The 23,003-nt window shown below is 34.4% G+C and overlaps 1 protein-coding gene and 1 long non-coding RNA gene across 9 annotated transcripts in view; one reads left to right on the forward strand and one right to left on the reverse strand.

Moving 5' to 3' along the window:
* Nucleotides 1-23,003, reverse strand: part of LOC106665246 — a 255,348-nt gene that overhangs the window by 216,318 nt on the left and 16,027 nt on the right. The window contains exon 2 of the long non-coding RNA XR_001340287.2: nt 17,459-17,497. This is a non-coding gene — a long non-coding RNA (uncharacterized LOC106665246). The remainder of the gene's footprint in view (nt 1-17,458; nt 17,498-23,003) is intronic.
* LOC106665245 overlaps nt 1-23,003 on the forward strand; it is a 95,809-nt gene that overhangs the window by 61,503 nt on the left and 11,303 nt on the right. For 2 of the 8 annotated variants that reach the window (XM_014391536.2, XM_014391539.2), the window contains exon 1: nt 6,248-6,332. The exons of 4 other annotated variants lie outside the window; for them this stretch is intronic. The gene's annotated coding sequence lies outside the window, so the exon portion shown is untranslated. Of the gene's footprint in view, nt 1-6,247; nt 6,333-14,080; nt 14,183-23,003 lie in introns of those variants that run through there. 2 more of the 8 variants (XM_014391537.2, XM_024229569.1) reach the window with 1 other exon arrangement.

Here is a 23,003-nt window from a genome sequence, read left to right on the forward strand (position 1 = left end):
AAAGACTACATTTAAAACTCCCTAAAGATCTACATAAAGATATGACTCGAGATGAAAGCTAAACCGCAGCAAATATAAGCTTTTTCTGAACTAAATCGTAACAAACATTTTGGCGAAAAACGCCCTGAAAGACACACAGCTGATATTAAAGAGAAATTTTTTAAAATAATTACTAATTCTTTTTACTAAACAGGCTTGTCAGGGTTAAAAGAAGGGGAAAGGCATGTTGTCTCCTTCTATTATTCATCCATACTTAAGACATATATACACAGTCATTTCACAGAAAACACTCCATAAATAGACAACCTCCATAAAACAACCGTATAAAGATACGAATCGTCTATCCAAATGACTCAACTTGTAGATCAAAACATTTGCATGTTACAAACAACCGCAAAGCTAAGCTGTCTTCCGAACGCCAGTCGTAACAGAAATCTCAGCACAAAATTAAGATAACTGGTCAGAGATATAAGCAAGGACAGGCATGATGCCGCCTCCTTCCATTTCATAGGTATATCGTAGCGGGTAATTTTGCCATAAAAACTCTATACATCGAGTAGCATAAAGGTGGATTGAATTAGTCATATAAAGTTGTTCAAAATATCTGTATATTCCTATAAACAAAAGCCGAAGTCCGCTAAGTAGCACGAACCGATCTTGCCACAAATCTTGTTACTCATGGAATACCAACTGCATGCTTTTAAGAAACTTAATTTTTAAATAACCAATCTATTAATTATTTAATAATTATTATTAATTAAATCATTATCTAACAGGCGGGTTAGGGTTATAAGCAGGTTATGGCGAAGCTCTGAATCATTTCTATGATATTTTAATGCCTAGTCCTCTTACTAGATTTTGTTTTAAATATCCAATAGACATCACTAAAATCATTCTTTTCTTGATTTATAAAGGCAACTCTACAGCTTATATATTAATTCGTTATTATGATCTTTAGTCTATAGGACAAGATATTTATTTTATTAGTACTTTATTTATTTATTCTTTTTTTACGAGGATTCGCAACAGCAGAGGTAATATAAACCCTCGTGGTGCCGGAGTTTTTGAAAAAAAAAAGCCCATTTGTAAGTATGTCGGGTTCGAATGCAGGGCCGCTGGATTCGATCCCAGGACCTTTACGTTACAGTGATGAGCGCCGTGACAACGCCTAAACCGTTGCGGCCACGGACGCCCCCCGTATCAGTACTTTATTAAAAACTATTTGTGCTATTTAATTTAATCGAAATCAAGTAATTTTCCAAAAACATAACAACATTGGTTTAAATTTATCTATTAACAGAGAAAAGAGCGTAATCACCCGCTAAACAAATAAAACACCATATTTACTCGCTACAAAACTAGCATCAATTCCATTGTCGTTCAAAGTTTCAGCTTAGCATTCTAATCTTTTGATAAGATCTGACTGTTTTTCTGTGACGTGTGTTTATATTTGTTTTAGGGGAATTGTACTCGGCTGCATGCCATGTTGAATGTTCGAAAGCTCGTAGGACGCAACGACGCATGTCGGAACAAGCTGACAACAGATTTACAGTTCAAAAATATGTCTTCAACATGGCCTTTTTCTTATTTTTCTTGTTCCACTGTGTCTTGCTCTATGATCGTCCGATTCACGCATTTTATGACCGTTTAACAAGACATTGTTGCGTGTATATGGTGCAATGATTGAAGTACTTTGTCTGCGCGTTGTTTTTTATAATAAAATCCATTCAACACAACGACAATCAGTTGAATTTAAATTAGTATGTAATTGTTGAACAGAAGGATTAAAATGTTATTTTATTTATCCAATCGTTCTTACAAAACCACACATAATAAATTTGTGCATGCAAGGGTGCTATTTCGTAAACTCGTTTAAAGTCAGGTTCTGCTTTACGCACCAAGTGATAATTACTTTCGATGGACGTGTTGTCTGCATAATTACAAAATATGAAACAAGTTAGGTTGAGAAATGAAAAATCAAAAAAGTGGTTCATCATTAATCATATAGAAGCTCTGGGTTTTCATTGGTGATATACATATACAAATCGATAAATCGTTATTAATTATAAACAAAAAGTCACCAAATGTATTCGAAAAGCTATGAATAGCCTTCCAGAACACGTTCTCACATTTAGTGTAGACAAATATCGAATGTTGATCTCATATATTCATTCTTCCTACACAGCACAATAAATAAAACATTCAACACTATAAAACGTTAGAATGTTTATGTTCAAATAAAAGCAGTAAACATTACAAATTTACTTTTAATGATTCATAAAAATCTATTGCGTTTTAATTGAATTAAGGTTTGGCAGAAATGGCGTGAAGGCAGAAAAATGTAATATTGCAAAAAAAGGGAGGATCATTTCCTTCATCCACTACTCAAGACATACAATTGTTTAAAAAAATTACATACGTTTAAAAACACGCCGGTATGGGGTCAGGTCTCCCTCAGGGAATAAATTTACGTATAATAATATTAGTTTTCAGTATTAGAAGTATCGACCACTTTATCACCTTCGAACACTCTGGATCGAGGTATGGTCTTCAAGAAGAAAACAAATTTAGTTGCTAGTGCCAAGCCTTCGATTTGTTTAAGGGCAACACCATCAGGGCAAAACAACCTTAAATGTGTCTACAGATTGATATATTTAAGATTGTTTTTCCCTGATGATGACCTGAAAATAGGTCGAAAGCTTGGCAGTAGCAACTAAATTTGCTTTCTTCTTTAAGAACGTACCTTTATCCAGAGTGTTCGTAAGTTACATTAGTAGAAGATTAAAAAATAATATCGTTCAAAATAACATTTCGTAATACATATTCTTACCGCCCTCTGACGCTAAAAAATGCAATAAAAACGTAGTTAAAAAAGAGAACCTCTCACCATCAAGAGGGTTGGTGATAAGTGGCCCTCAGAGGATCTGACTCATAAGGAGGGGTCATCCTTACACGATTAAAAATAGGCCATGCGAGGTTGCCACAGACACTTATTTTTGGGACAAAGCCGGTGGATGTGAGGTAGATTGCTCGATGTGTTATAACTTAAGTGACTTAAGCACTGCTTGAGCACGGAAACAAGTATCCCCTGTTCCGATTCTGGGAGGAAACACGGTTGTTTTATGGTATATAGTACTGATTTTGTTGTATACCCTAGTGTGAGTTGAAAGTGAGTGTATTTATTAGCGTGAATTTGTAGTCCGAAAGGGTCAATGGCGGAATATTATCGATTCTCAATTTGATTAGTGATAATTGTAAAGGGTGGTGGGTGATTATCGAGTTCTCTATCACCCTAATTGATGGTATGTGAATAGGAAATAATGTATTTAAGAGTCAGTGAGAGTGTGAATAGGTTTGGATTTAAGAACTGATTGCGTAGGAGGATGAAATGATATAGCTGTTGATGATAGCCCCTGTAGCCCAACCTCGGCGGCTGGACGGATAAGACCGAGGTGTGAGCCAGGTCTGCCAACACCTGAAGTGCATGATTCTCGAAGCTTGACGGAAATTTATTTAAATTACAAAATCTGGATTGCTTGTGGACTACGAGAAGTGGTAGGCTCAACCCTACACACGCGTGTATGTATATGCATGGCGGATTTGATCTTATGTAAATCAATAATCATTAATACAGCAATCAATAATATAATTCAATAAACTAGGCTAAGATAATACCAGAAGCGTTTTTGCATTTTCATTAGTTGGTCTATGTGTTTATCCTGTCTATGCAACTAGTTAAAACCACTGAAAATAGGTTAAACAAAATTAGTCAACATACACGATTGGCTCATTTGAAGATAACATTACCATATTCCATTTTATTTATGATAAAAATATCACAATAGGATTCCCATTATCTATCCCCGGGGATAATCTTGTTACCTCACAAGCTGATTCTAAAAGCCCTCCCTGTTCTAATAAATAGATTAAAGCTAATTTTGGACGTCTGTTGCACCACTGGGAAAGTCTTGACTTGGGTCAATTTACTTTCTTACCGACGTGGAAAAGGATCGGCCCCGGTAAGGATTTTGAGCGATTTGATTAATGGGTTTTGTACCGTTTATCCTGAAAACAGGACTATAGTACGAACAATCATTCTAATAGGATCTAAAGACCAATTTGGTAAAATTGACTGTTGTTTACCGGCTGCTATGCCGCCGAAAGGTCAATCTTTTTTCAGATCGGGAAAGTGGCGATGCCTAATATACATTTTCTCCTTAATGACGTTTAATGGACAAAAAGCCTATTTGCGGTTGTTTTTAATTCATCGGTTTTCAGAATTTCTTTGATGATGGATTTTTACACGAAGGGGAAAATCAATAACCCTTCACTTTTTTCTATTTTTTATTGAAGATGGTTCGCTTATCCATTTTATTTTTCTTTGCTATTTGCATGGATTGTAAATTGTAAATTAATATCCTTATGTACATATGTCACTGGCTTCCAAGTTATTCAGGTCACACCTTTTAGCCCAGTGCGTTATTTTCATCCTACCATCTTCTCTTTTCCAATTCGGCACGTTTTCATTACTCTCGTTCCAATTGTAGCCCCCATATAGAAACATAAATTGGAAAGCTATATTCGTGGGGATTAGGCCGGTGAACTGCTAGTCGAACGTCGGCAGAAAAAGCGCGGTCAAGTGTCATTTGCAAAAGAAATGTGAAATGATTTTCTAGATGTGGCTCTTTTATCTCGGCTCAAAGAGCGGAATAATTTCACGCTCAAGGGTAATCGTACGTCCAACTTATACTGATGTACCTTCTACCACATCACTCAGTCCGTTTAGTACGGAAGAAAGGAGAAAAATATTTGCTTTTCAGCCAAGAAGAATATATTAAGTGTTATTTAAAAGTTTAAATAAAAACTCATAGTTCACCATAGTTCAACAACATTGATATAACGGTGAAGCTCTCAAACGGTCGAGAGTCTGAAATATTCCAGTTAAGATCTCCTTGTTTCAGTAAATTTGTCATAAAAACCTCTTTTGCATATAACTCAATAAAACCTTTTACACCTTTACGAGATTATATGATATGAAATTTCAAGAGCATAAAAACAAAATACATTATGAATGTTCAACACAGTTTGAAATCAATTTACGTTCAACCCGTAGAATATTATTTTAAAAGGAACAAAGTTTAATAGTACAGTTTCATTCGTTATCAGTTCAGAAATATAAGCATTTAATAGAAAATAGGATTTGAGCATATTGTAATTGTTGGACAACATATTTATATGTAATAAGTAACAGTGTCATTTGATTTTTGATAGAATACCCTTTCTACTCTCTCTTCTATTTTGAACTACCGGTTGAGTCGAGAGTTGCGAGTTAGCGAATGTAGCCTGTCGACTAGTCCAACTTGATCTCGTGAACCAATCTTGTTAAAATTTGGTCAAAATATCTAGAAAAACTTTATAAAACTAAGGAAATATCAAAAGTCTAAAAAAAACTTCGTAAAAGTATGTTTTTTCCGATTTCGAACTACCGGTTGAGTGTCGAGAGTTGCCAATTAGCGAATGTAGCCTGTCGCCTAATTCAACTTGATCTCGTGTATCAATCTTGTTAAAATTTGGTCAAAATATCTAGAAAAACTTTATAAACCTAAGGAAATATCAAAAGTCTAAAAAAGCTTCGTAAAAGTATGTTTTTTTTTCCTTTAGATATTGTGGAGAACAATTTGGTTTGTAAATTAATAATTTTAATTTTTTTGTAATTTAAATACCTTTAAAATTCCTCTTGGTCCCCCTAATAAATTCGTCATAATTCATCAATATTTAGAATTTAAAAAAATCATTTATAAAATATGTTTTTATATTTAACACCAATAAAATAGGCAGATCAGGATGATCGAAAAGGACCAACTACAAAAATTTTGACTGTACTCAATGTTTACTTTTTTTACCTTAACCACCTCCCTAATATATTAGCACCTTGAAAATTATTACATCAAAATTCATAACAATTAACGAACTTATCTGTTTAAATTAGTAGAAAGTTAACAGGCCATTACGGATCGGAAGGTTCTCATTGATGATTCACAGATATCATGTTGATTTATTTTTTTATTTTTCCTTCATCTGCCCCCCCCCCACAATTGCTCAATTACGAAAGCTAGTGTTTCTGATCACATTTTTTCCTCTTGATTCACTCCGGCCTTGGTCGGAAAATGATTATCATTAAAGTAGGTGCGGTCATATGGTTTTTCGAATTTGTTAAGTAGAAAAATATAAAACCTGTTAAAAATACATTTAGTGTTATTTTTTTAATTGTTGTTTGTATGTTGTTATGTTATTTTTGTACGATCCGGAAGTGATTCTGTCCATGCTATTAGGTAAGTAAGTTGAATTTTAAAGAGTGGATGTCCCTTGCTCCAAAATCCAATATATTAGAAGAATTAGTTTTTTGGATCCACCTATCCGAGGTCTTTCTGGACAAGAAATGCATCTTTGTAACCCCCAGCTCTTTGAAATGTTTCTTTCTAATAAGCAAAGATAACTAGATAAATTATCTTTCTGCACCTTTACCCGTTTCACGAACAAAACGATATTTCATGTTCATATGGTTATCAACTCGTATTTTTTATGTTAAAACATATGGAATATAAATGGGGACCAAGAACAATATATAAAACTCAATGACAAAATATTTAATATTGGTTTAACTATAAAATAAATCCTTGTTAAATCAAGCAAGCCGTTTTAATAAAAAATTTATGGCGAAAAGTTATACAAGAATAGTCTCGGGAATTAGGTTAAGTGTGCCGGATGTCAAAATCCTTAAGGAGCATTCTGACAGTCATCACTGTAATTGTCCCTGGCCTGTAAAATATTGCGTAAAAACAGTCAATTAACCATGAACTTTATGCCCAGAAAGGAAGTTCATAAACGGGCATGATCCATAGAATTACCCGTTTCTTCTTGTCAAGCTGGCCGTCGGACTTCTCCCTACATTGAAAGGTTTCGGACAATTGTAACTCCTCCAGCTAGATTTCTTAGGTTGTTAATTGGTTTTTTCGAAAATCCATTGTTCAACATGGGAAATAGCTGTTGGGACAATCTTTCCCATTATCTGCAAGACCATCGCTGGGAACGCCTGGCGTGGGAAGCGTTTTCCCATATTCTGACTTATTTCAGATCGCACGGGGTAAATATTACACAGAGTTCTGCACCAATCCATCTTTCTCAAATTTATGATTTTTTTGCACTTTCAGATATTTATTTTGCCTTTAGTTTGTTTATTGTACAACACAACAAATTACGTCCTACGTCCATCGAATAGTACGAAAAATAACAAAGTCTATTTCTCTTTATTTTTTAGCTTTTGTTTTACTAAGGTGTTTATAATAATAATAATAATTATACACTAAACTCATCAATAAACAAGCATAACTTTACTTATTGCCTTTATCTTTTATGCCAAGGACGTATGATAATTTACCTTTAAAATTCAATCCCCCCTTTTTTACACTAGTAGTTAAAAGTGAAAGTATACAAGATACAACAATATAGTTATTTATTTAATAAAATTTAGTATTTAAGTAAAATTGTTCGAAAATATTCAAAACGTCAAAATATTTAAGGATAGTCAAAATTCGTTTAAAATAACACAATGGATTATATTATTGTTTTTTATTTTTACACTATAATATATTTCAAGATTAAGGTGTATATAACAGGTTTTTTGTGATTTTTTTTTAAACCAAGATTGTGGTTAGATCGTGGGCGAGTGGGCCAACACATGACCGTCATTAATTGCTTCAAGGACTGCATAGTTTCGCAGTTTCTAAGGTCATCGCATAAAAAAACCTAAAATGCTATGTTGTATTTTTAAATCACCTTGCGACTTGAAACTACTAGACTTGAAAAATAATACTATTTTAATTACTAATAAAAATAATACTATTTTATTTGACATAAATGTAAATACACCTATAGAAAAGACCGTCTTTAATGCTTAAATATCTCGGCGCAACATAAAAATGTAAAAAATTTAAATTGCTTCAATAAAATGTAGATTGTATACAGAATTTATACTTGGTGCCAAACATGTGAAACATAACCGCTTATCTTGCATACCGATCTGATTTGGCATTCCATCTTTATTTTATTAATCTAATAAATAAATCTAATAATGGTTTAAGTAAGAGTTTAAATAATGTTGCACTCAATGTCATCATTAGTTCGTTCAATTAGTCTTATTTTTGCAAAATGGAAGTTTATTACTTTTGTTTTGTTCAGACGTAAAACGCCATAATTTCTGGTATTTTAATTAAATAGGAGCTAAATTAATTTACACGGACACTCGTATTTGCTGATTTGCGAATAGTCGCCCTTCTACTCGATGCATCTCCAATAATACAGAACCTGGTGCGGGACATGTAGAGTCTAGGCTGATTCTGATGACTGTTTTAAATCTCACCTACATTTCGGACCGTTTGGAGTTGACTAGCAATCAAGGAAGCCGTAAAAAATGACGGTTCCGTAGTGCGGTAAGAGCATAAAATGATCGTCTCTAGCCGTTGTTCATCACGGTCGACCACTACCTTCCCTTCTATCGAGGATTCTGGTGGGCTTAAGGTGCTATGGCACCCCCGGGCACACCCAAGACTTGGGCTATGTAACCGAAGCTACTTCCGACTTAAAACCATGCTTTTAAGGAAAAGATTAATTGTTTACCAAATATACCGTTTCACCAAAGAAAACTATTTATAAAACCAATTACTCGACATGTTCGCTATGGAAAGAATGAAAATGAACTGATTTTATTTATATTAATCTAAAGAGTGTAAAAGGATTAATAAAACTGTATAAATGTAATCCGCAATTTATTAATGTTTTAAGTCAACTAGTAATATTTAAACCTTCTTTTTATAGAAAATAAACCAATAAAATCAACTGTCCGGTTTTTTATCTTTAATATTGTCAATTTATGTTGGAAAATTATTATGTTGTTTTGAAACATTTCTTGCTAGTCATCGCTGGTTTGTTAACTCAACATTTCTTAAGCACTTGATTTTTGGTGAAACGTGATTTTCGATTATGACATGATTATTTTTTCAGCTTTACGATAAACTTAAAGAATGTCCTGAAGGGTTTTTTTTTAGTCGTCTAACTTAAAATATATTCTGAAGTTACAATATTCGTTTTAGTTAGATTTCGAAATGAACTTTTTCACGATCATTATGTTATGTCTTTCAATGGTATAACTGATTTTCACATGATTATGTTGGTATTGTACAGTCTCTTTTTCTTTAACATTTGTCACCCAGGTTGTGTATGATTAAAGCAAGGCTAATTGCACCCTGTATAAGAACGGTAGCAACTGGTTGACCGATGAAGTAATGCTGCACGTTAATTGGTTAAATAAAATATTTGAATGACTTTTAGCTGGCACTGGACATGTTTGGCATCCTTTTCTAATTATATATATTCTTTACCGGCGTGACTCAGATTCCATGTACAACAATAACTATTCCTAAAATAATCTGAGGCAACTAAGCGAGTCTATTAACACTCGGTGAAACATGTCGCGGCAGTTTATATCCTTTCTAAATGTCAAGGTGAGTAGCAGTAGTCAAAACCAATTAGAATTATTTATCGGTTGTCTGAGTGGTATTCACTTTTTTTGGAAACAGAACGGTTTATTTATTACCGTTAAGCAAGCAAAGAAGCAAATAAAAGACTGTAAGGTAATATTCCTTAATCTTTCATGGTTATTGAAAAAGCCAGCAAGTTTTGTGATATATTTAATAATAATTTATATTTCATAGCCAAAATGAGTTAAATAATGGATAAATGTTTGAGGTGGCTAATGAGCTTTTTGTACTTATTCTATCGCATTGTGCTTCTGCCTTTTATTAGCTCCCTGGATGGAATTTTTTTTCTGTGTTGTCAATCCTTCACGGCGATATAAAAGAATGTCCCGCGGTTCCTCTATCTTTTGGCAGAACAAACGCAACTTATCTTTTGTCAATCCAAATCGGACCTGCAATAATCTTGAACTTTTTTACGACATTAATGTAGCTGGTCATCCTCTACCCTGTTATTCAATACAGAATATCTTTAAATTGATCCCTATTTGGGTAGAGTGAAAATTGTAGATTTGTTATTGAAGACTGCTGAAGAACCTTTGGCTCTGCGTACGTAAGTAGAGCTATCGTCCTATTCAGCATATAGTCTCTTACCCTGAAGAAACCTTTTCTTTCCCCAACGTATACATTTTAGCCCTTCTTGGCAGAACTTACATACGCCTTTCATATGTCTATTGATTCAGTAGTGCCAGTGGCCTAAGATTGTCCTTCTTTGATGAAGTAGATCTGTGATGTTTAAGAGATACTTTCTTGACGAAATCTTTTCCTGTTGGTATATTTGGTTATTCAACCAGGTTTTTATTTAAGATTATTTGACATTAATCCTTTTTTATGGCAGTTTGAAATGTTTAGGGGTTCGGGTTCGTACGGTACGGTATGGAAAAACTCTTTCTATATAGATTTCGGTTTATTTTTTATTTTTTAACCTTCATAGGGCTTCTGAATTATATTAGCTAGTAAACATTTCTTCAAATGTAATGATGTAAGATGTATTCCATCACACCCCGTTTAAGCGAGACTTGATGAACTTTTTAGCTGACATATACATGGGGTTTGTTCCACCAGATATCAGCGATTGATTCATTACGCCATTACTTGTTTATGCAGAAGGGTTCTTGTTTTGTTGGTGTTGTTGAGAAACACCCTATGATTTGATGGTCTGCCTCTTTGATACCATTCAGTCTTGTGTGCCTTGACACCTGGAAAGATAATAGTATGTTCTCTGTTCCTATTTCTCCCTCCGGTGTGCAGTTCCATGCTGTACAACATTTTATCTCAGATGATGCCAGTGCTTGAAAGGAATTTGGCTATTAGATATCGTTTTTCTTAAAGCTCAATTGTCAGTGAATTTCAAGCAGACATAGAAAATGGCGATAAAGCCTTTAATTTCCTTCCATTAATTCATATTCTGGTGCTCAGGTTGGTTTTTGAGCTGTCCGTGTACAAAATTGGGTCAGCGTTGACAGATTGGAAGTATTTCCCCTGATTTTCCCCGTTTTATATTGATTATTCTTTTTTTAGTGAATAGATGTTTAACAAACCTCTGCCTACCACTCTTGATCCTTTTTCAACTATTGGTGTATATCAAGCCCTGGCCCGTTTTGTAATTACCAAAACTATATTAAGAAGTTACCTCATGGTATTGAATATCCTTTTTTTGAACATAAAGTCAAATAAGTCGATAATGAAATACTTTGGAATTTTTAAGGATGTGGGAGGCAAACTATTATTATCAATTTTTAGATTTAACTTTTTAGTCTTTTGGGCTGTTGTTAAAAAAAGTAAAATTATTGGAAATTGTTATCTCGTTACAGTCACATTTTAAGGTTTCCATGTTACGACACTAAGTCAACCTAAAAGTTTCTTCGAGTCGAAACAAACTAAAATCGTGGGGTTTCTCTCGTCACAGTCCGCTGAGGCGCTTTCGAAGATGACGAAAAATTAGCCTTGAGCCGTCCTCCTGAGTTACGAAGGGAAAAAATCCGGTCGGAAGATTATCGATTGACCCGATTTTGGACCTGGAATGCAACTTGCGTACTGGCTTTTTACGGCGATTTTTGATAAGGGGGAAAGTCGGTGCACGCCAAAAAAGGCGACGGTGTTGCCCAAACTCGTCTCGCTAAAGCAAGTATTTCGCCAATTTGAGACTTGGTAACTGCCCTAAACGGCATTTCAAATTTATTATGCTGTTATAACTCGATGCATAAACATACTGTGTACTACGGTGCAAAGAATTTTCAACATGTGTATGTTAAATTGACCCTGCTTTCCTTTTCCTCATGGCATTCCCACAGAATTGTCAAAGTTTCTAAGGCCATGTTTTAACGATACATTTAGCCATGTATTTATTATCTTACAAACTTCTACCTAGTGATCGATTTTTCTTACACTACAATATCTTACTAAATAATTTCTTTACTCTTTAAAATAATCGAAACAGCATAAATATTGTGTACAGATATCTCGAAATCATTATACATTTTTCATATAGTTCAATTAATTTGAAAAAGCTAATTCTTAAAACTTTGATACATATATTATTCAGTATGTATATGTATCAATAAACAGATCATCCCAAGGTAGAGTATGTTGAACGAAAATATTTAAAATAAGTATTTTTCGATTTTTTCATTTCGAATTAGAGGCATCATTTTTTTATTTTCATTTTTCTCAAACAAAAGAAGCAACCAATATAATCCCTCATGCATTCAATTTGAAGTTATAACGGCAAACGGTACTCTCTTCCCACGACATATGGGTCAGTTATGTTTCTTTCCCGCTTCAACACATGCCATTCACTACCTCATTGATCAATAACACAAGCATCTTTTGTTCTACCATCTATCTACCATCTTTTGGTATTCCCTGCTTTGTCATTAATGATTATTTTTTTCTGTAAATGGATAACATAAAACTGATTCTTCCCAAACTTCATTGGCCTAAAACACCCTATAAACACATTTAGAATTGTGCTTGTCCGTGATGATAAATGGAATAAACGGAGAGAGTGAGAATGAATGAATAAGCGAAAGAAACACAAAGCCAGTCATAGGGATAAATAGAGATATAGAGAGATAGGGAGTGAAAAAAAAGAGATGTGGGAGAGAGAGATAGAGAGAGAAAAGAAATAAATAAAGAGAGAAAGAGAAAATAAAGTAATAAAGAGAGGGAGCGGGATGGAGAGGGTGGGAGAGGGAGAGGGAGAGAGAAAGAGAGAGAGAGTGAGTGAGAGAGAGAGAGAGTGAGAGAGAGAGAAGACAGAAGACAGAGAGAGCTCAATCCCTAGGTGTTAGGTGTGAAAACAAGACGGCCAGGAAGGCAATAGTCACTGCAGATTCTGGAGGCGTATATTTAAACAGTCGGAGCGACAGAAAGAAGCATGTGGAGTTATTGCCAGTAAGAAGAAGAAACAACTAAACATGTCTTCTATATGTTCAAGGGCCTTAGGTAGTCGGAGATTCTTACTCTTGGGTGAGAAAAAGCTGATTTGAAGGATTATATATAGAAAAGATTTTCCTATCGCGCGCCACACACACAAATATTGTGTTTTTGTCAATAACATATTCATTTTTGATGATGTAAGCATCCAATCAAACAACTTTGTGACTTCTTATGTGGCAGCAATAATTCAATACTTATTTATGTTAATTTATTACAGTATAAGAAAACGTTGAGTTTGAGGAAAAATTAGAACAAACCTTTTTCACAGTTTATGGTTTTGAAAAATTTACCTGCTGAAAAAGGATTTTATTAAGTTCGGAGGCAACGGCAAAGTAATTTTATTTTTTGGTCCTGAATAACAAAAAATGAGCTGTAGTTTCATTTCGGCCTGTGTGTACATTCCGACCAAAATCATAAGATACGATGTTTTTCGTCCCGCAGGCCACAAAGAAATCTCACAACACAAAGTAAATTTTCTCGTGTATGTGTTGTGCAGAATGAGTTGAATGATCCGTACACTGTTGTAACTGTCATGTTTTTGCTTTGAGAGAGGTCAATTTGATTTTAAGGAAGAGTTACGTCGTACTGAGTATGATTGTGCTTGAAAACACGCCGGGGGGTGTTTTCGGTCGGGTTATGTGCCAAAGGGTCCGTTACAGCTAAGTGTTTTCCAAGAGTCCACCCGGTCCCGCCGTTTAAAATAATTCTAGCAAGTTGTAAATGGAGATATGCCCGTCAAAAGGCGCCACCCCGGGCTCAGCCAGGAGCCAACAGCAGCTCGTTATAAAGGCATAAAGTGAATGGCAGAGGATATCCAAGAATGCGGCACCCTATTTTAAACATCGCGTTACCTTCAATCCCAAAATAATTGTTTTGGTAGCCGGCCGGTCCGAGTGGGAATCCTCTTCCGCATGGCGCTTCTAAAGGAAAAACTGGTCCCGCGACCACCCTCCGGTACTTTCTGAGTTATGGGCACGGCGGCCCGAGCCAATAGTTGACTCACAGTTTTGGCCTAACGGCATCCCTTCCCTACTCTGGTTAAATGTGGACTCCTCTCCAGTCGAATCTTCAGACCCGATTACGACCCACCTAGGCATTCACCCCCGAGCAGTTTTCCGCATTTTCTTTCGCGGATCCCTTACTCTCTACCCGTAAGTGGTTAATGTCATGATTGTGTTTGTTTTGCTCGTTTTTCTTTCTTGTTTGTGTTTAGAATGTTGGAAAACACCAAATCTGTAGCCCGGTGAAATTTCACAAATCATAAGCATCTATTTGTTTATTTGCTTACAGCGCGAGCAGACCAAACAATTTTTTCCATAGGTGACTGCTGTTTTTTTTTTGTTCATATTTACTGACATGTACATTCACGTGAATAATATACAACCATTGACACAGATAAAACTTATTATATTGACTACAGATAAAATTTATTATTTTGTAATCTTACTCTCAATATTAAATGATAATTAACGATAATCATCTTTTCATTAGAACAAATTGAAAGAAACATAATACCCACGCAAATACTTTTATGTATATTATTATAAGTTTATAATAGTCATAAATCACGACATTCATATACCACACTGAAATTTTTTCTAACAAATAAAGTTAAACGTATTTAAAAGCCAACAATCATAAATCTTTTTTCTGTTTATGTACGTCGTCAAATTGAAAATCCTTTTAAAATTAAATCGACCTAAGTTCCACCCTTCAAATGAAACCTTTTTGACATTATCAAATAGCAGATAAATACCCATAAGCCCGTGATGACAATATTGATTATTTTTAAAGTAAAATGTAATTTTAAATAATCTAAAAGGGAGAAATGGAAAAACTGGTTTTTTTAGAAGTAAAACTGAAATGACAAAATCAGCACACACACAAAAAATTGTAATAACATTGGGCTATTTTTAAATTTAGTTCATTTTATGAATTTATTTAAAAAATCTTTCTAATTTTAAGTTTTATTTTTAAATATTTATAACGGATTAATTATTACAAATAATTAGTAAAAGAAATGATTTACGAATTATTTAATTATCACGATTAATTATTACAAATAATTAGTAAAAGAATTGATTTACGAATTATTTGATTAGCACGAGAACACTCGATAAGTAATTAATCCGTATGTTTATATTAATCCTATCTTATCGTCATTAACATAATTGCTTTCTTGCCAACAATTCGTAAACACAAGGCTAAATTTATATTTAAAAAGGTAAATATTTAATTAATTCAAACTCCAGAAGCTACTATATTTAGAAAATCGCTACATACTCTACTATTTTTAAATAGGTATTACGTAAATATATTTTTCATTATAGTTTACTTACTGGAGAAAATTAACAATAAAATGTTATTTTCAGACGGTACTATGCTCAATAGTAAATACCTCTTGTAAACTATAGCATTTCGAATTCTGTTTGAACCTTTCACCCCACCAATAACCTTTCCTAGTCGTAAGCAACCCTTCCACGGCAAATATAGAAACCCTTTCCATGATGAGTTGTAACCTTTTTCCAAGTAGAATATAACCGTTTCCATATGAGTTGAAACATTTTCCAAGTCAAATGTGACCCTTTCCACAACCTTGTCCCTATTAAATGTTACCTTAAAAATTAAAATATACGCTTCATACGTTACCACTAATTAGGAAGACAAGACATAACAATTATAATAAAACATTATTAGTTGAGCAATTCTAAAGCTAATATATCGAAAATAGTTCAAATGAATATTAAGCTTTTTAAAGTTATTTTATAATCTGGTGGAAGCATAAAAATCTAATCAATCTGAAGTAAATCTGTGTTTGAATGTGTCTTCTTGTTCCTTTATTGAATGAATGAAAAAAGAACTTCATTTTAAAAAAAAATTTCCTAAATTAGTTCCAATTTAAACAAATAAGATTGATAATTATTCCGAAATCGTGAGATGCGGTCTGGTGTAATGTAGGTTTCAGAAAAACATTTTCTTTATCGTGCCAACGTTTCGATCTTTATTGAGATCATCTTCAGGGCTCAAAGTGTTTGTTTTCTGTGTAATTGTGCCATTCTTGTACTCTTGAGCACTCTCAACACGACACGCAAGAATGGCACAATTACACAGAAAACAAACACTTTGAGCCCTGAAGATGATCTCAATAAAGATCGAAACGTTGGCACGATAAAGAAAATGTTTTTCTGAAACCTACATCACACCAGACCGCATCTCACGATTTCTGAATAATCATCGACTAACGGTCACTAATCACCAAACATTTTTACATAAGATTGGTAATTAAACCGTCTGCGCTGGAGGTGGTGGCCGGCTGAGATAGACATGAATAGAAGAGCGGTGAGCAACGCTCAACAAAAATGTCTCTCAGAGGTAAATTAAGCTAGATAAGTTCGCAACTAAGTTGGAAGAACTAACAAAAATTGCTAAACGGCAACATTAGATCATGTTTACATCTCTTAGTGTAGAAATCTGGTGGATCTAAGGGGCAATTCGGACTTGTTATTTTTTATTGTGTATTTTATTATTCTTTATTAATAATTTGACAACGGAGTAACATCGAGACAAGTTAAGAAAATATGAGTGTGTCAGTGAGAAAGACGTGGGAAAGAAAAACAAAAAAGGAAGGCCACCACTCTATTTTGATCATAAATTTTTACGAGGTCTGCAGAATAGTCTAACTAAATTCCTGTACCTCTAGATTTTTTAAAAATATCCTTTGAATACAATATTTCTTATTCGCACTCCGTAGAAAAGTTATTCAAAAATTTGCATACCAACAAAGAAGGCATACATTACAATTACAACAGTCAGAGCTTCACCTTCGTCGTTTTGTTTATTTCTCGAGCATAAACCATGAAGGCCATCGTGCGACAAATAGAAAGCACAAGTGAGTCCGACCTTCCAATGTAAAATTCCACACAACCCGACAATTAAGGTTTGGTGAAAATCTGCAAGCAATCATGTATAATCATGAAAAAAAGAAACTGAATTCCTCTTCCGATCCCTCTGGACAGACTGTTTACGTTCGACCGACGTGTCACGGATTTCTCTCGGCGCGAATCCTCACCAGCGATTTATTTCATTTATTAAACTGTTCATTCAAATTCGAAAGATATATATTTTTTTAATAAAAACGTTTTTTAAAGATCTTAGAAAGCGTGAATGATGGGATTCGCCAGCGTTTAAAATGCTTGGGCCAAATGGTTCGCCTACACGTTTGACAGGTGAAAAACGAGAATCAACATGCCTCTGTTTCTTCCGTGCGTGAATTTAATATGTCTACCCGAGACGTCTGACAATTTCAAAGATTCTCATCTGGTTTTTGTTTTTTTGGGCCTTTTAAAATGATGTCCTACACTTAAATTCTAAAGAAACATCCAACCGTTTCGGAACTTTCACAAGAAGAATTTTTATTAAGGACTTACCCATCGCCACCCTCTCTTGTGAAGATACTCTTTCGATATCTAAAACAGAACATAAAAAGAAAATATTAATAAAATGTTTGCAAAAGTGCTTAAAGTTCTAAGTTGTTCAATTTTTGTACTTTGGCCATTCATTTATCACTTTACCTTGTGAGACGTCAATAATTTCATCGATCATTTAAATGAATCAATAATGAATATTTTATCAAAGTGAGGAATTTGGAACAGACGTTTGAAAAGTCTGAATTAACAAAGCCAGCGAAATAATACACAAAATATTTTTTATTTCGTTAGTCGATAGACAAGCCGAATAATGCAGAGGCAAGCAGTAAAACATAGACAAACTGGAGAAGGTGAACTTGGAAAAATAATCTGAAAGTTTAAAATGGACAAGGGTGATAGTGTAGTTATTTAATTTTGAATCATTTTGTTCTGTCTATCGTCGCACTTTTGGCTTTCGGGTGCGTTCCGGCTTCTTGCCATATTCAATTTAAAGTTAATTTTGGTTAAAACCCACCACTGAAGATGGTGGGATGAAAAGCGTCTGACAGACCAAAACGTTTGGAAAGAACAAAACTACATGTTTATCGCTACGCAAATATCAAGTATTTTGGATGAAAGTGCAGTTAAAAAATCGACAGTAGAGTTTAGACACAAAAACTACATTTTCCAACCAAAAAATCGTCCATCCAGCCGACCTTAGATTAGACAGACATTTGGATTTTCAGTGTTAGGATTAGCTGGACTCCATTTTATCACCAAAACTTTATTTGATGTTTCATTTCCCTAATGAATGTCCATTTAAAATAATAAAAATTAAATACTGTTGCCAAGAATTAAGGTAAACAGCAATTTTAATCTGAAAAAACTGAAAGTTCATTTACAACCTAAACATTTAATCTTTGATTATTTCCCATTGCCAATTTTCTAATTTTAAAGGGGTAGATTATTTACAGTTTCGTCAATTATACAAATACTCGACTTAGACAGTTTATAGAGATCTTGACTAGATAATCCTGAATCAATTTATAGGTCGTAATTCTGCTGCTGTTCTTATTAAACGTAGTGTTTTATGTTTAATTTATTTTAAAACATTCCTAAAAAGTTTCTACTTATATACGAATAAACAAAAAAATATTTTTCATTTCAATTTACGAATTTTGGTCATCTTTGAACTTCTTACTTCGCTGAGAAAGAATCAAGAAGCAGATTTTGATCAGTCTGTTTCTATTCATAGATCGTGCAATAAAAAATCGATTTTCCCTCAACATTTTATCTGCCCTAAAAGTGCAAAGGGTAAATATTTTAATGTAGTTTGAATTTTTAATTATTTATTTAATTAACTATTTTACAATTAAATCATGATCGTCATAGCCATTTTCTTCCTCTAGCATAGTTCATTCCGTTTTTGCTTCTATTCCTCTGGTATTTTTAATATAAAAAATCTTAGTGAAGATTAATTGCTCTTGGAAGGGTAAAGACTATGTTAAATATCTACTTAAAATAGTCCTGGCATTTATTTTTATTAATTTCATTCAAAAGTGGGCCTTAGTAAAACACGACTTAATATTCTCAGTCAGTCACTTAATATTCTTAATCTACTTATTATTGAAATTAATTAAATACGGCTAACCAACCGAAAATGCATTGTTATTTTTAAATAAGGAAACGGGAATGAGATTATGTATAAGATTTTATAAAAGAACTCCCAATAAAAAAATAATCAAACTTGTCAAATTTATTAATTAAAATTAATTATCACCCGGTTTATTACTAGTAGTAAAACGTAGTAATTTAATCCTTTCACCAATTTAGTTTTTTCCTTCTGCCAACGCATATATTTCACCTTTATTTCACTTTGGCAATGAAATTGTATTATTAATAAAAAAATTTTATTAACAAGTACAATATTATTCATTCCTTTTATTACTGCATAAAGTAGACATATGCAAAGCCATCGAATCCGTCTGAGGGATTGCCAAACTAAATAGAAACAATCATCTGAATATAAATAAATAATATAAATAAACGAAGATGAGACTGAAATCAACTGCCATAAAATTAGATTGCGCTACATATATCGAGTTAGATCTAGGTACACAAATCGTTGATCTAAGACCGCACCTCACTATCTCCAAATTATCATTAGCTAACGGTCACTACACACCACACATTCATCTATGATTTCATTGTAGAAGTTTAGTTTAATAAAATAGCCATTAACAAATACGTATTTAAATACTGGATGCATACTTGAAGTTGAATTCAATTACTAAGTTGTATCTGCATTGCCAAGCTTTCTTAAGTATTTAACATAACTACCAGAGTTCCTTCCATTTAAATGCTCAATAAATTCTACAATTGTCAATACAGATCAATGAAATTTTATTGCTAATTAATATAGTATAACATGTATTTTTCATTAATCACTTCTATTTTTTTTAAATATTTTGAGGATTGATGTATAAATCACTACTTAAGAAGGACAAATTTTTTCGTAATATACATAAATTAATGTCATATACATATATATCTGCTTACCAACCAAACTATTCGCCTAAACACTAACTTGAATAGATAAAACCAACCAACTCTTTCGTACAAGTTACTTTCTCACTCCATCTCCACCTCATTTATTTAAACTAAACATTCAACAAAGAAAAACAATTAATAAAGAACGGGATAACTGATTGAGGTGAGGATAAAGAAAAATCCTTTTTAGAAAAAATGTCATCGCTGATAGGTGGGCCAGAGTTGATCGATCAAGGATTTCATTTGTTAACAGATCAAACAATGTATCATCACGAGCTACGTGTTTAAAATTCATTATCAGTATTACTCATTCTGTTGTTTACAGTACGACAAGGTCGGCTTAACTTCTTTTTATCAGTGTTAATAAGTACTCTGTTCTCGATTTACCCTGATTTAATTTCGCCGCGATGTATCAGAAAGTGAGAAACTAAGTTTGAAGTGTAAAAGCCAAGGTCGCCGATTTCTCGTTCCCGTCTTGAATAAATTCCTTATGTTTACGACTGGATCTGTTTGCCAGGAGGTGAAACGGATAAACAGTATGCACTTTATTTGGAATAACACCTACGGTTCGAGGGTGCAGTGTTTATACAAGGTACATCTGCTTCTGGCGAAAATGTTTAGACGAAAAAACCCGAAAGAAACGGAGAAAACATCTTCCGCGTTTTCTTTCAAGGCGGTCATGTGTTTTTAGGAACGCCGAGATAACGTCCCGCCGCGGAGGGGCGGCAGGTCATTAGGGATACAGTCCCTTTGGGTATGATTCATTAGAGGCGTAAAACGGTTATGTCTAAATCAAGGGTGAACAAGTGGATCTGTTCCGACGGAAATAGACTGCTACATGGCGGCTTAAAATAAAATATATAGGCATTCGGGAGCGGAGAAGGTGCCCTCGGTCAACATTGGTGTATAAATAGAGAAAAAGGGGGATCCAGGTTGTACCGGCCCTGCATTCCCGAATCCGACTCGGAAACACCCAACTTGTAAATATTAAGACTCCTGCGCGGCTTCAAGAAAAATGTCTTGTCCTTATGGCGAACTTACGTCATTCTCCAGAAAAACTTTAAAAACGTGGAAAACGGCACTCCTTAGTCCGGGAACGTTAAACAGCAAGTGGACTTGGTTATGAAACAACAGCTTGAGGCGATGCTCGCGAATTTCCCCAAACATTTACATAATAGCCCGATCTCGAAAGTTAAACCATTGTTCAATAACAAGCCGTTTGCTAATTTATGAAGCTAGTGCAATCGGTCTACCTACATCTAATTCTTATCAATCACTGCTTTAACAACACTGAAAAAAAAATTAACCAGCCAAACTTTGTGTACAACCTAAGCGAACAAACATTCAATCATACAACCATGAATACCGATTCCACCCACAAACATCATAAGCACTTCTGCGGGATAGAAGAACTTGTACAATCGGACACTTCTGCGGTATAAGTATTCGTACGCTCAGCAAACTCTAAGGCGAGGAACCATTTGAATCTCTCAATAGGCTGCAATTCAAAAATTCATGTTCCTTGCGGGATTTGAAAAGAAAGAAATACCAAAATGTATATAGAAGGATGTGATAGAGGTTAATAGGTTTCTGGATGGGGCATTGCAGAAACACTGAACATCTGAGAACGATTTGCGTCGATCAAAACGGTGTCTGAAATCTGTCTTAAGACACTGAAGAAATCTCGACACGTTTGCTGACAGGCTATGACATTACATTTTTTTGATCAAAATTGGGAACCCTACAACAAAATCTAACCAATCGCTAGGACTCAAGGGTGTACTGAAAGTAATGAAAAGGATAGCAATCAGAGCACTGAATGCTATGAGAGAAACACTAAAAACAATGGATATGGTATGAGAGAGGAACAGATAGCACACAGAACGTGCATCAGAATTTTAAGACAGCTGACAGAACCTTAACTCTTCTGCTGGAGAGCAATTCAAACTACAACTTAGAATAATGGATAAGGTGTGAGTGATGATTGATGAGGAGTCGTTTGGAATCTCCCATTGCAAGCAATCCTAGAATCTCCTTAAAGACAAACAAAAGTTGAATATATAATCTGATATAATTTTGAACAGGTCAATCAACCAATGTGTGTAGGCTCTGCAAATAGGACGGGAGTTGAAAACCACTTTTGCTGGCTTACTGTTCAGTTCTTCAGATGAGAGGATAGAATCAGAGCACTGGATTGATTCTAGCATCATTAGCACGATGGTTCGATCAAATCGCATTGAAAACAGAGTTCCAGGACTTGAAAGAATCGAGAATGGAGAAACAAAATTGACATGGCAAGGAACTGCTAAACATCTGACAGGACCTTCTCTTCTGCTGGAGAGGAATTCAAACTATGACAGCACAACCTAGAACAGTGGATAAGGTGTGAGTAATTCAAGCAATTCAAGAATCTCCAAGATTCTCCACACAAAGAAGTGTGTTATATAATCCGATAAAATTTTAACAGGTAAATCAACCAATGTGTCGAGATTTTGCAAATAGGTCATCTGAAAACCCCGTTTGCTGGCAGAATGTGTTAACTTCTTCAGATGAGGACATATAAAACCCTACAACAAAACCGTCAGCAGGGCCATGTAATCAAACTTCTCAGAGGAAGAACAGGCGATGTACCTCAAAAATGCGTTCTTCATCTTTGAAACTCTTGAATAGTTCATATTAAAATAAAAACCTGACTGTGGTCAATAAACGCCAACTCATATTTCAAAGAGGGCTGACCAGAGGCTTCGAGAGTGGCTCCGAAATAGAAATTATTCATCCGCCACATTTTTCTCTCGACCTGCCTATTTGAAAAGTTGAAGAACTAACTCTTGGAATGTTTTGTAGGAAAAATTTGTCATGACAAGTGTTCCACAGACCGAGTCGTCAAAATCAGAATAAACCGGGAAGGAACAACAGTTGAAATAAATACGAACCGAGCAGGTTGTCGAAACGTCCGCGGCCTTCCTCCCCAGGGAGGAGACAATGGCAGGTCCTGTTACAGTAATGCCGTCTTACG

Source organism: Cimex lectularius, unplaced genomic scaffold, assembly GCF_000648675.2.
Source record: "Cimex lectularius strain Harlan isolate CLEC.00 unplaced genomic scaffold, Clec_2.1 scaffold186, whole genome shotgun sequence".
Lineage (NCBI taxonomy): Eukaryota > Metazoa > Arthropoda > Insecta > Hemiptera > Cimicidae > Cimex > Cimex lectularius.